Genomic DNA, 14,912 nt, shown 5'->3' with positions numbered 1-14,912 from the left:
AACCCTGCGACGGGGGCCCCACTCTGTACATTCAGGGAATCGGGGCCCTCATACGTGGCAGTCGATTGGGGGCCCGTCACTGTGGTGGGGATATACCTTCCCCACCGCAGAAACAGAGCCGGTCTCGGTCGTCCCGCCCCGATCAAGGCGGTCCTGGACAGGGTCGGGGAGTTGGTGCGAAGGTGCCATCCCCGACCAGTTATAGTTGCCGGGGACTTCAACGCCCACTCGGAAGGGTGGGGCTGCAGTCCCCGGCAGCGGGACCGCCGGGGGGACACCGTGATCGGCTGGGCGGCGGGACTGGGCCTCGTTCTGATGAACGAGGGCTCAGAGAGCACCTACGTGCGGCCGAGGGGGGGTGGAGCCTCAGTCATTGACTTGACCTGGGCGACCTCCTCGGCCGCCGGGTTCTTCCATGAATGGAAGGTGGAGGCGGAGGGGGAAACACTGTCTGATCACAGACATATAGTGTGGACCCTCCGCCTCCCCAAACCTGAGCGGGTGCTCATCCGCCGCCCGGGGGAGAGGGAGCTCCCTCTCCCCAAGAAATGGGCTCTCAAAAGGCTGGATGCGGACAGGTTTCGTGCGGCTGTCCTTGTGGCATCCTGGCACCTGGGTGAGGTGCCAGGAAAGCGGGACCCCGACTCCTGCAAAGGGGTCGGGGAAATAGTGGGCATTGTGACGTCGTGCTGCGACGTCGCGATGCCCCGATCCTGCCCCCGTCACCGCCGGGCCACGTATTGGTGGAGCGAGGAGCTTCGCAGGCTCCGAAGCTCCGCCATAGCTGCAAGAAGGCAGCTAACACGGGCCCGGCGGGAAGAGGACGGGGATGCCGCAGGGGCGGAAAGGGTGTACCTCGAAGCGAGGAACACCCTGAAAGCTGCCATCGCCGAGGCAAAGCGAGCGGCCTGGGAGCAACTGATGAGCTCCCTGGACGACGATCCTTGGGGGCGCCCTTACAAAAGGGTGACCGGGAAGATTCGCCCTTGGGCGCCCCCACCGACCAAACAGATGGACCACCAGGCCCTCAACGGGCTTCTGGGCGCCCTCTTTCCGAGAGCAGAAGGGGGCCCACCCAGGATCCCTCCTCCAGAAATGGAGGAGGGAGACTGGGACGAGGGTCTGGAGGTCAGTCCGGAGGAGCTCGCCGGGGCCAGGAAGAGGCTCGGGGTCAAGGGCAAGGCCCCTGGCCCCGACGGGATTCCTGGCCGCGCCTGGGCCCTCGCACTCGGCGAGGGAAACCTGTTCGCGGCCACGCGCAGGGTACTAAGCGGATGCCTCAGGGAGGGGGTATTCCCCCCAGAGTGGAGGAGGGCCAAATTGATCCTTCTCCCCAAGGAGGGCAAAGCACCCGGTAGTGTGTCGGCCTATAGGCCGATATGCCTGCTGGACGAGGCGGGCAAGTTGCTCGAGCGCATCATTGCCGACCGCCTCGTCCGGCATCTGTCCTCGGAGGGGCCGAACCTCCACGATCGCCAATTTGGGTTCAGGCCCGGGAAATCCATGCTGGACGCGGTCCAGTGTCTCCGGGGCCTGACCCAGGCGGTCGTGGAGAAGGACGGTGGGATGTTGTTGGCGGTGTCCTTGGACATAAAGAACGCCTTCAACACCCTGCCGTGATCGGAGATAGGGCGGGCACTCGTGCATCACGGCGTGCCCGCTCATCTCCGGCGTATCCTCTCGGCCTACTTCGAGGACAGGGACCTCGCCTTCCCAGTGGAGGGCGGGGTCCAAGGCCGGCGCACCATGGAACGCGGTGTTGCGCAGGGGTCCGTCCTGGGCCCCCTGCTATGGAACATCGCTTTCGACCGGGTGCTGAGAACTCCGCTCCCCCCGGGCTGCCACATCATCTGCTACGCAGATGACACCTTAGTGGCCGGGGTGGAGAACTGGGGGGAAGCCCAACTCCGCGCGGAGGCGGCACTGGTATCGGTGATGGGCACCATAATGGACCTGGGCCTTTCGGTGGCGCCCCAGAAGACCGAGGCCGTATATTTTTACGGCCGAGGTCGAGGGGCGCCCCCGGAAACTCAGGTCCTTGTGGATGGCGTCCACGTCCACGTCGGGCCGATGATAAAATATCTCAGCCTGACGTTGGACAGCCGTTGGAGTTTCGAGCCCTACTTTGGGAACCTGGCCCCCTGGGTGCGCAGGGCGGGTCTGGCAGTAGCCAGCATTATGCGCGCCCAGGGGAGCCCGGGATGGATGGCACGCCGCCTGTATGTCACGGCCGTGCTCTCGATCGCCCTATACGGGGCGCCCATATGGGCGTCCAGCCTCTTGGTCTGCCGGAGGGGAAAACGCTCCCTCCGGCAGGCCTTGAGGCCGGTATTGATCAGGGCGATTCGAGGGTACCGGACCGTGTCATACATGGCGGCGACCACCCTGGTCAGCGTCCCTCCCGTGGAGCTCCTTGCCGAGGAGAGGTCAATCCTCTATTGGCGGGTGAAGGAGCTCCGCGCGGAGGGGACGCTAAGGGCCAGGGATTTGAGGGGCCTGAAACTCCAGGCCAGGGACCGGGTCCTTCGGAAGTAGAAGGACGTGTTGTCCGATCCGAAGGTGTCCGGTCCCAAGACGACCGCGGCTGGCCGCCCCTGCCTGTCTGAGGTGACGGGCAGGAGGGGACGTGGAATGACTTTCCATCTGGTGCAGATGCTGACCGGGCACGGTTGCTTCGGTCGATATCTGCACCAGATAAGAAAGGAGCCCACCACTCGATGCCACCACTGCCCCATCTTCGAGGACACGGCGCATCATACCTTGTCCGCGCATGGGACGGGGAGCGCCGTGTCCTCGAGGGGGCGGTAGGGTGCCGAAGAGGGGAGCTCTCGCTCCCGCGCATGGTCACGGCCATGTACGGGAGCGAGGAGGCGTGAGACGCAGCGGCCTCCTTCTGCAGAGAGGTCATCTCGCAGAAGGAGGCCGCGGAGTGGGGACGTCGACCGGGAGTACGTCGCAACAGGCGACGCACCGGTCGACGATCCCCCGGAGGAGGAATCGGCAGCGGACCCGAGGTGGCGTCGGCCGAGGAGGACTCGCCCGTCGATAGCGACGGGTCGAGGACTCCTCGGCCGCTTCGGGCCCGCCACCGTCCGGCGAGGGGGACTAGGTTTCCATTGTTCCCCTCCGCGCGGTCGGACAAGTAGGGTAAGGGAGAGCGGTGTCCCGGTTGGGGCCGGGCCCGCTCCCCCAAAACCCTCCCTCCTTGATTAGCAAGGAGGGGGGATAAAGGAGGAGGGGTGGATGTCCCTTTCCTCCTAATAGGTGTGACCAGAAGGCTAACTGGTGGGGCAACCCACCGGGGACCGCTCCCTGGACTCCCTCCATGGGACAGGGCGCGGTATGTTGATGGCGTGGGGCTCCCGGAGAGCCCTGGAGCTGGGGGGTTGGGGAGGGAATACGGGAGCAGTTCCCCTAACTCCCCACCTAATGGTCCGACATCCCGCAGGTAGACATCCCGCAGGGGTTTTAGTCGGTAAGAGTCCGACATAACCCCCTCCCCCTCCAAGGGGAGGGGGTATCCATGATGGATTTCCCCTGCGTTACCAAAAAAAAAGGTACTCTTTTGTTCTTAAAATAGATTCAAAAGTTGATGAATTTTGACCACTCCACGAATCTAATAACAAAATGGACTTTTCATTAGACGCTGGGAGAAAAACTTCTTGAAACCATGATCTCACAAGACTTGATGTTAATTTTCCCGAATTTGATGCTTTTACAAGGACATTTTCAGATTTAAAGAGGTTGTTTTGAACTATAGGGCCAAATGTTCCATTCCTTTCCTGCAAAATAATTAACAAAGATGATAACAAAACACCATTTGCAGAAATTAAAGGCTGTATGGTGTAGCTATGAGTCATAGAATTTATTGACTGTGCCAAACTTTCTACTGTTTGTGTCCCTTTAAACGCTAGAGTACGTCCCGTGTGCATTTCCAAATTAAACCCTGATTGATCAGAGTTAAAAATATTTTCTTTTTCAACTAACAAAATTTGTTGCTTCACATTTTCTACAAATTCATTAGCACTGGCTTCCAACTGATTTTTATTAGGTATAGATTTCTGCGTTACGAATTTGTTAATTTTTCTGGAAACAATGCCATGTCTGTGTTTGAATTCGTTCACCCACTTTACAGAAGCTATAAATAAATTTGATGACAAAGAAACTTCATCTCGTGCTTGCAGAGCCCACTTACGAATGTCTAGATCGTATACTGTAACAGATTTTTTTACAGCTTCTTTAAATTGATCTAAAACAATTTCAGAAATTGTTTTAGCTTCTCCAGTCGATTTCCGCCACGATCTGTTCTTCCCACCTATATAATTGACACTTCGAAGTCAATCGTTTAAACCTTATTTTAACTGTTTCAAATTTTAATTTACGTTTTTTCCCCGATTTCCAATACTCAACAGCCTTTCGCTTATATTCTTCATCAATTTCTTTGTCTTCACATTCGTGTAATTGGAAATTTGAGTTTGTTTCTATTTCAAATGTATTGTCATCGCTGTCTTCAATCGCACATGGTTCTGATTGTATAATCAAATGATCTTCTTCAAATTGTAAAGTATCGTGAGTTTCTATAAATAAGGAATTATCAATTGAATCCTTAATCAAAATTCAAGCTGTGAACTAAACGCTCTCTCATCATCATTCATAGAAGATTCCAAATTATATTTGGGTTGTTCAAAAGCTACTGTCAACAGTTTTTAAATATTTTTAGGATTTATTAACATATTGTACAAACAAAAACAAGAAATAAAAAAAATCAAAAATATAATGTGATGTTTGATGTAATGATGAAAAAATGTGATGTTTTACGAGAAAAATATCTACCGAAATTAAATTTCACTGCGAGTAGTAATAAAACTTTTCAATTTAAGTACTTGAAGAACGGAGATTGGACTGCCGAATGCAGCTTTCACAATTATCACTACCAACTTCGACCAACGCTAGTAGGGAACAAGGATAAGAAGCACGAAGATTTATATCTAATTACAAACCGGTGTCAAAATATTTTGTGTAACAAAAAGTATGACACTGTTGCGTAGCATCTCTCATAAGTCGTGCACGACATATACATACATGCGTACATACAATAGGCACGAGAACTGAGCTCGCTCTCGTCTTGGAGGAAATTAGGAAAGGCGGCATCGGCTCGAGACACAAAACTTGTTTTCCAAGTCGGCTTCGCGGCGCGTTAGATCGCGGCTTCCGAGTCGTCCGCCGCGTCAGTTGTTTGGCGGCCGCGGTCTCTGTGATGTAGGATAGCCAATCGAAAGAGCATCGACAAAAAATGCCCGTTTTCGGTACCTCGATTTTTGAAACTTTTTTTATGCCAAATGGTTACTTATGATGACCCAAAAATCCCTGCAAAATTTCAAGATGAGCATATGCCCCGTTTAAGAAATATAGGGGGTCAAAGTTGACCATGTCCAATTAAAAAATATAGCAGCTTCACATTTATACTCCAATAATAATGTCCAAAAAATTCAGCCGAAATGGTTCTTTTAAGATTTTTGGCTGCTGATTACGAATCTGAAGTCAGATTTTAAAAATTCAAAATGGCGGATCCAATATGGCGGACGAATTTTTCTTAAATTCATCAGATTCACTTGAAACTCGTTTACTTGGGGGTTTTTGGGGTCGCTGATTACGAATCTAACAGTTAACTAACTTTTAACCAACACTAAATCTTCTTTGTCACTACATTAAACCTACTTTGACCCTACATAGAATCTATTTTGTCCTACAATGGACCTATTTTTCCTCACATTGGACCTACATTCTACCTAGGAGCGGTGAGCGTCGAACAGACTGAGTCTCGTTTTAAAGAGTTCGGCCTAGAGTTACGAAACCCTGAAAACAAAAGACGAACAGTATATCATCATTTCATTAACATTCCATTCCATCCTACATCTTATTTGTATCGTACGCTTGCGAATGTAATAAAATAAAAGTTTCAGTTTCGAAAATCTGGAAATATTGTTGTTCGAAAAATATTATTAATGATAAATGGTAAGATTCTTTTTTGTACTCTTTGTTTTTTCATGCTAATGACTTAAATCTATGCTTTTTTGTTGTTTAAAAAGTTTTTATATGCGCTACTGCAAAAAGTTCGATTTTTTAGTAAAAATACCTTTCGTTAAATGCGTTAGCTGTGATAAGCAAAAAAGAAGTAAAGATGACAAGTTTTTTATCTCTTTCGTATTTGATGAACCCCAAAAACCCCCGAGTAACGAGTTTCAAGTGAATCTGATGAATTTAAGAAAAATTCGTCCGCCATATTGGATCCGCCATTTTGAATTTTTAAAATCTAACCTCAGATTCGTAATCAGCAGCCAAAAATCTTAAAAGAACCATTTCGGCTGAATTTTTTGGACATTATTATTGGAGTATAAATGTGAAGCTGCTATATTTTTTAATTGGACATGGTCAACTTTGACCCCCTATATTTCTTAAACGGGGCATATGCTCATCTTGAAATTTTGCAGGGATTTTTGGGTCATCATAAGTAACCATTTGGCATAAAAAAAGTTTCAAAAATCGAGGTACCGAAAACGGGCATTTTTGCATGGAGCTTGCCGAGGCTCTTTGACTTGGGAAATCGGCAACGTTGATGGATTCATGCGTATCCTAAATAGACAAGCATTGTGAACTGTGAAATTTCCAACCAAACAATACAAGCATTAACGAGTAATATTGCAAGCTATTTGATGACCCTAATACTCGAAAAGACAGTACGAATGTGAAGAGTGTTCGTGCTGATACAGAACAGACACTTAATTTTTGATAGATTCATCTAATGATTCAAATAAAAATGCATTAGACAATGCTGCACTCTAAAATTAATTGAATAAAATGTGTAGAATTCGTGTTTCACATAAATATAGCTCAAGTAAACAACTGGCAAACTTAGGTTAAAATAAATAAAATTACTTCTATAATGTATGTATTATATATAAACTCTTATAAAAATCATCCCAAAAATATCTGGAAAAATATATCATTAATTAAAATAATTTTATCGCTGCCTCTGGCAATCAAGCTCAACGCACAAGAATCTAAAGACCTAATAACTATATATGTTGCCAAACTGTCAAACTTCAATTATGAAAACGACCGATTTACTTTCATATAAATGCATATAAAAAAATAAAAATGATTCAATATTCTATTACCCACTAATAACTTTCATACGTTGTTATTTAGAAAAAATTTTACAAATAAGAAGCTTTCAAAGCATTTTTTCTATTAATTTATTTACGTAATATTTTCTGATTTCTATTTTAAAAACCACCCTTTTGTCATGAGATGTAATCGCCATATTGGATCCGCCATTTTGAATTTTGTAATTTTGACGTCAGATTCTGAATCAGCTGTACTAAAACCTCCCTAGAAGTATTTTTTCTTCTAAATTAAATGATTATTTTCTGTCTATGCTTTGAGACCACCCCTAACGTTCAAAGAATGACTTCTACCCTTAAACCCGCACCATTGCCGAAATAAAAAAATACGTGTCGATTACTTTTCGATGTTCTACAAGTATGCAAAGTTTCATTGAAATCGGTGAGGTACACTTCCGTAAGTCTCCTTGTCAGAGGCTAAGCCCGCTCAGTGGAATTCGCCGACGAATGAACCCCTGGCTCGGGGCGGCGGGTAAAGGCTAGAGACGGCCGAGCACGCTCGACTGAGCACGCGCACGCACGAGCCCAGGAAGACAGGAGGCGGCTAAGTATCGAGCACGCTCGATCGAGACTGCGGACGCACAATCCCGTTTGCTTAGTTGTCGGTCGGACAGTCGGAAAGCAGAGCGAAACGGTCTGGATATTCTCTCTTTCGGCATACAAGCGTCTAGATCGAATCGGCGGTACGGATCGGTCTGGTCCTGAGGAGCTCGATCGTCGCCGTTTTATAGTCGTATTCTCTACGATTGAGGATGCGATCCGAAATGTATTCACAGCGCTTACTGTGTTGAAGACGTAAACATCGTTCCGAAATCATTAGCGCGCTTAGGCACTATTCATTTCGGAACATACTGTTAGCGCGCTCATAATCGTCCTATGTATAAAGCTAATGCAAATGACATTAGGCCAGCGCCATATTGCATAGAGAGAGAAAGAGAGAGTGCGTGCTGCTGGCTTAAATCTTAGTTCGGCATTTGAGCCGTTAATGTTGAATTTTATTCAAGCTATCAATTTTTTTGTGCTTGAATGAAAACAGCCGGTCTCTGACTTATCTTTATCTGGAGAATGGCGTGCATTCAGGATTAAGATCTTCCAGAAAAAAATCTAAGAAGAATGACATGGAGAATACATTCGAGAAGCGTGTCGTTCTTATGCAGTTTTTGGACTTGGCACTTGAATCTTCGGATGATGAAAATGATATGTTATTCTTTCTGGATTCGTCTTTCTCTAGTAATGAAGATGAAATAGAGGTGATAGCTGCTGTCCAGAAACGACGACGTAAAGGTAAAATTAGCAAGAGACCTCGTCTGCAACATTATGTTGAAAGAGTTATACCCAATTATACTAGTGAAGAATGTAAAATGCACTTTAGATATGTATTTAACTATAAATCTGTTTATATATTGTATGTTATAATTTGTAATTTTTATGTGATAAAAGGAATATATCTTATTTACAGATTGTTTCCTGACACTTTCGAATTTTTATTGAAGCTATTATCTCCAATGTTAGAACGCAAATCACCTTGTGGTAGAAATACTTTAGCACCTCAAAAACAATTGTTAATGGCCCTTTGGATGATGGCCACACCAGATTCCTATCGGTAATTATTTTAATTATTATCCCGCCATGACGATGTGAAACATCATCAGCTACGGCAATTTTTGTGCAGCTAATGAAAAATTTTTCTGTATTCTGACTCTAGTATTTTTTAAATAGATCTGTGGCGGAAGAGCGGCTCCCGCCACCTGCCGCAGGGAGCGCGGACCCGCTGCCCCTTCGGAGGCAGCGGAAACAGTCGCTCGTGCCACGTGAGTGCTACCAGTGCGAGAGTGTCTTTTCCCCCGAGCGGGCGTGCGTTTGAATCTGGTGAGAAGCTTTCTCTCTGGGGAGAGGCGCGTGCGTATGACGGACCGTCGCGGTCTTCTCATCGGACGGAACGCGCCGCCGGTCGCTTGGCGGGCTGTCGCGTCTGAGTGCGGTGCGTCTTGTCTTCTATTCGCAGCGCGAGTTCGGTTCCCGCGCGCCGTGTCCAGTGTCACGCATCGCGGTCGCGCGCGGTCGCCTCTCGTGTCGGAGACCGTCCGCCCCGGTGATATTCGAGCGCGCCTTCGGGCAAGCGGCCCTTGCGATCTCGCGGTCGCCCTTGCGCGGCCCAGTCGTCGGCTTTGCGCCTCGTGTGTTCACGTGCTCGGCCGCGGGTTCCACGTGTGTTGCCGCGTGTTGTGCGTGTTGACTTCGGCGCGACCGCTGCGAGGTCGCGTTGCGGTGCGTACGTCACGTGCGTTCCGCGTGGCCCCGCGGTGGCCGTCGTTGACGTATTCCTCTTTCTTCTGTTGCTGCTTCAAGCACGTGGAACCTCGGCGCGACCGCTGCGAGCTCCCGCCGTTGGCGAGCATCACATGCGTTCCGCGTGCCTGCGTGGTAACGCCGGCGAGCGTGCGTGCATTGTTTTTTTTGTCTCCCGTCTCTTATTCGCGAGCGAGTGCGCCCCGTGCAAGGGGCCGAGTGTAAGAAATAAGAAAAGGCATTTTCTTTACTATCTTTCGAGTCGGTTCACTGGGGCCCTCGAGGTCTGTCCTCGAGCGCCGCGAGAGAACACAAACAACCAGGGTACGGGTGCCGTGCCCCTGCAATTCTTCATCTATTTAATACGGCCCCCTTTGCTGTGCGGGGTTGAAAGGCCGATTCGAGTGGGAGTCCACTCGACCCCCACAGATCTACCTGTGTAAAATTTGATATTGGAAAAGCCACTGCAGTAAGAACTATAAGGCGAGTGTCATATGCTCTACATAGGTTGGCTTCCCGTTTTATTCAATGGCCTCAGGGTGCAAAAGCTTTAGAAGTTCAGGAAGAATTTAAAAAAACGAGCGGATTTCCTAACATGATAGAGGCTATCGATAGTAGTCATGTATAAATAAGGGCTCCCCATGAAGGTGATCAAGCATATATCAATCGTAAAGGATATCATTCAATTCATATTCAGGTAACAGTATTTAATAGTGATTTTTTGTCTTTCTCATTCACGAATCTATCATATTATATATTTTACCATTCATATGTTTCAGGCTGTATGCACACAAAACTTATTATTCACAAGTGTTCTAACAGGATATGCTGGATCAGTACACGATGCAAGAGTCTTAAGACTTTCTCCAGTACAAAATTTTATTGACAACCATAATATATATTTCTCCGATTATTCTCATTTAGTAGGAGATGCTGCCTATAGGATTCATCCAAAAATTATGGTACCCTTCAAAGATAATGGGCACTTTGTAACGACATAAAAATCTTTACGCCGTTACGCTGACTGCCGCCTAACAGCACGCGGCAGTCAGCTGAGCGCACACCCCCCGACCCGCGCTGTCACCGCGCCTAACATCGCGCTCAGCCGAAGTTGCCCGACCACCAGGCAGCGACGCTCGGGAACGGGCGGCCGCCGAGCCGAGCTCGCGGCACCGCTGAAAACATCTTCGGCAAGCGCCGCATAATCACGATTAATTCCGATTAAAAATCAGAATTATCACCGATTCAGAGCCGAAGGAAACCGAAGCTCCGAAATCTCGGGTATATAATTCCGGCAGATTTTGACGGAGAGAGAGTCTCCAGAGTTCCGCCTCAGCAGATAGTTCTTTCCGAGAGAGGATCAACCGAGAAGCTCCTGCAGAATCCGTAAGTCATTTACCAGGCCGTCCACGGCGGCGATTACGATTACGTCTTTTGCGATATAGAGATCGCACGGCGAGTTTGCCGTCACTCCGGTGAGTTTTCCGGAACGATCTCACATTCTGGTGCCGTCTCTTTGCGATAGTGCGATCGCGCGGCGAGTTTGCCGTCACTCCGGTGAGTTTTCCGGAACGATCGCACGTTATTATGCCGTCTTTTGCGATAGGGAGATCGCGCGGCGAGTTTGCTGTCACTCCGGTGAGTTCTCCGGAATGATCTCCCGTTATTGTGCTGTCTTTGCGATAAAGAGATCGTGCGGCGAGTTTGCCGTCAAGCCGGTGAGTTTCCCGGAACGATCTCACGGGCGTGTGTCATCTTTCTGTAATATAGGGATCGTACGACGAGTTTGCCGTCCCTCCGGTGAGTTTTCCGGAGCGATCTCATAACTTCTTTTATTTCTTTATTTCATAAAATAGGACCCTGGAAAGGCAAGGGCCGACCCCCTAGGATTTCGCACACCAGCCACGCAGACCGCCCGCACCCCTCGCCCCTACGACAGCCGACACGGCAGCCGAGGATAAGAACGAGCGCGACGCGTTTTTGCCCGGGTTTTTGCAACCCGTCGTCGAGTCGCGTGTCGAATCGCCCGAGTTTTAATGCTCGGCGAAGACACCCGACCCTGCGCGTCGTGAGTTTCTCAGTGCGTACCGCACGATAGCTAATTGGTGACCCCGTATTTCACCTTTTGTATGAATCAGCGACGGGCGTAACATTTATTAATCTGGCAACGAGCGTATCCCGCGCCGCGACGGCAAACACGCGTAGGCCACGGCAACCGCGAGAATAACTCGCACCAGCGACCAAAACACCCAAACATTGGAACGTCACGTCGCAACACGCGATCGTAGCGTGCGACTAAATAAAGACTTATTGTGTTAGACATATTCGCTTTCTTTTATTGACACGTACACACACACCTTCACCCAAAAATCTCTCCTGTGGTCGGATCGCAAACAACGAGCCGACCCACAGGGTCGGATCAACCCGAAAAACCGAGCCCGGAGGCGCGACCGTTACAACTTATCAAATAAACAAAAGGACTTCAACTTCTGCCTCTCTTTAGCTCGAGTGTCAATTGAAAGAGCTTTTGGGCTGTGGAAAGTTCGATGGCGCAGTGTATTAGATTGTCTACCCATGGTTACTCTGGAGAAGATTCCAGAGTATTTGATTGGAACATGTATATTACATAACATATGTATCCTGAGAAGAGATATGATTGACTTAGATGAAACTGAGCAGCCGCAGCAGCAGCAACAACAGCAGTTTCCTGAAGAGAGATTAATAAATAGGGGAATGGAATGTGGACAAGCCAAAAGGGAAGCAATTATGAATAATTTATGTATGAGAATTAATATGTAACTTTTATGAGAAAATGTAATTTCATTTTTTAATTATCGAAAACTTGTCATAGTTTCAGCATCACAGTTTGTGTTAGTTATTGAGAACTTGTCACAGTTTATTAATGAAATGTTCTATAAAGATTATATTTGTACAGAAGGACCTCACAACCCATTTCTTATTATTTCTTTATGTTAATATTTAATAAAAAACAATTGTGTTTTAAGGTGCTTTATTTTTATATTTTATGTCTTTACAATTATAATTAAACGGTTATAAAGTAAAAAGAAAATTAAAGAATATCACAAAAAGTGCAAATTAAATAAGTTGTACAGAGTATTTATGTAAGAAAACGCAAATTAAATTTTTAAATATAAGAATAATATTGTCTGTGGTCATTGCCTCTCTATGTCACATATGTATAATTAACTAATTAAAAATAAAATGTAAATATTTCAAATTGTTTTCTTAACATAAAAAAATATAACACATTAAAACAAATTAGTTAATACTTAATGATGCTTACTAGCAATAACATATATTATAGAATTTAGACTTTTATTAGAAAAACGCATATAAATATTATGCTCTTTTACACTTGTTGTTTAATCGTTTAATCGTGTACTAAGTAGTAACTTTGTACTAATCATAGCGTCTTCGATTAAGGCAGATTTGGATCTAGGCTACTAACCTTTTTAACTTTTGTGATTAATTAAAACTATTTTGTGATTAATTAAAACTTGTAACCCAGATCCAAACTCACTTCAATGGTAAACGCTATAAATTATTCTCATTTTTGTAATACAATAGTGTACCCAGTTAATGTAAAGCCTTTTTAATACATATTATAGCAGTTTGTAATAATCTATGCCATTTATAATATTCATGCTATTACTTTATGCTATTTATAATATATAGCTTTATTGTTCACCTTGGGGTTACAATTTTCCCTTCCTCCTATCTTTTACACTCTATTCTCCTATTCTATCTTACAAACTATTCGCAGACGACCCGCACGCGCGAGAGAGAGAGAGCGCTCCTCATACCAACTCTCATTCTTCCACTCTTCCATTCTCTCCCTCTCTCTCAATCTCCATTCTTCTCCTCTCACACCCTGACCTCCATTTCCGCCGCTCTTTCTATCTCCTCCTTCCTCCCCCATGCCCCCTTCCCCTCTCCAACATTTATCTACCTCCCTCATCCACCCTTCCCCTCTTCCCTCCTCTCCCAGCACCTTCTTCTCCATTTTCTGCCATCCCTTCTCTTCTCCCCACCTTGTACACTCCTCCCATATGTGCTTCCACGTCTCCTCTCCTCTCCCACACATCCTGCATCTCCTTTTTTCCTCTTCCTCCCAGTATCTACTTCCCTTCAATTCACACCCCAGCCTGAACCTCGCTATTCTCCTCCATCTACTCTCCCCCCAACCCCTCTTTAGGTACTCTGGTATTCCCCTTCCCTTTACCCTTCCATATCCCTCATTAAATCTTTACTCCTTTATCCTTTCCCATCTTTCCTCCTCCTGTCTTCCCCTTTCCCTGCTCTTAGTTCCTATCCCTTTATCACCCCCCTTCCTCCCTTATCTCTTCTATCCTATCTATTTTCCACTTTCTGTCCTCAAAAAACCTTTTCCTCTCCTCCTCCTATCTTCCTACTTCTTTTCCTCTTCTCGCCCTTCCCCTCATCTCCCACCAACACATTCTTGCTATCTCCCCGCTCCTCCCTCTCCCAACCTCTTCTCATACCCCCACGCTCTCATTCCCGCTCTACACCTCATTTGATCCCTCTGCATCTCCTCCCTCACCATATATCCCGGCGTCCACATCTCCACCCCCAGTATCTCCACCCCCCATCTCAGATATCTCTCATACAATTCCTCTATTTTTCTTCTCTCTCTCCATCCCCAAATCTCCACCCCATAACTTACCACCGGCCACACCAGTTTATCAAACAGCCACATCCTCTTCCCCCAGTCCTTTCCAAATCTTCATCTACTCATTTTTGTATATTCGCTTTGGATGAGGTCTGACATGGATACTTATTATGAAACTCGTCGGAATCGATTCTGACCGAATTTATTCCGTTATTTCCTAGATTTCTATTGTCTCTTCTAGGGGAAACGGAATTATTACGATCGGAATCGATTTCGACGAGTTCCATAATAGGTACCATGTACTTCCTTTGGATATCCGCTTTTGCTAGTGCGCTCTCTGAATGCACTCATAGAACCGATATCGACTTCATATGTCAAATATGCTGGTTTTCTCGCGCTTACAACGTCAGTGCTCACAGTGCCTTACTTCTGGAGTATAGGCACCGTGAACACGAAAATTATGACGTCACCTTGCTTTAGCGAGCACAATTAAACCAATTCGGAACAGACGAGAACGCGCAAATAGCGCTGTGAGTACATTTCGGACCGCACCCTGATACGCCGGCGATCGAGCGGCGCGCCAATCGACGCGCGGCACGGCGACGGCGCGTGATAGCGGCCGCGCTCGCTAGCGGCGGCGCGTGATCGCAGCGGCGCGCGATGTCGACGGCGCGTGATAATGGCGGTGTGCGATATTTGTTAGTTTATGGTGGCGCTAAGCGCCGTTCATCGACCCGACGGATGGTCGGTCGGGTCGGTAGTAACGAGGCGCGGGTGTGCCTCGTTAC

At 47.4% G+C, this 14,912-nt stretch overlaps 1 pseudogene; it reads left to right on the top strand.

Moving 5' to 3' along the window:
- Positions 1–1,935: 1,935 nt before the first annotated feature.
- Positions 1,936–14,617, top strand: LOC112589041 (putative nuclease HARBI1; annotated as a pseudogene).
- Positions 14,618–14,912: the final 295 nt, after the last annotated feature.

The sequence above is a fragment of the Harpegnathos saltator genome, unplaced genomic scaffold, assembly GCF_003227715.2.
Source record: "Harpegnathos saltator strain DR-91 unplaced genomic scaffold, Hsal_v8.6 scaffold110, whole genome shotgun sequence".
In the NCBI taxonomy this organism is placed as follows: Eukaryota; Metazoa; Arthropoda; class Insecta; order Hymenoptera; family Formicidae; genus Harpegnathos; species Harpegnathos saltator.
This window is presented reverse-complemented; position numbering and strand designations above follow the sequence as displayed.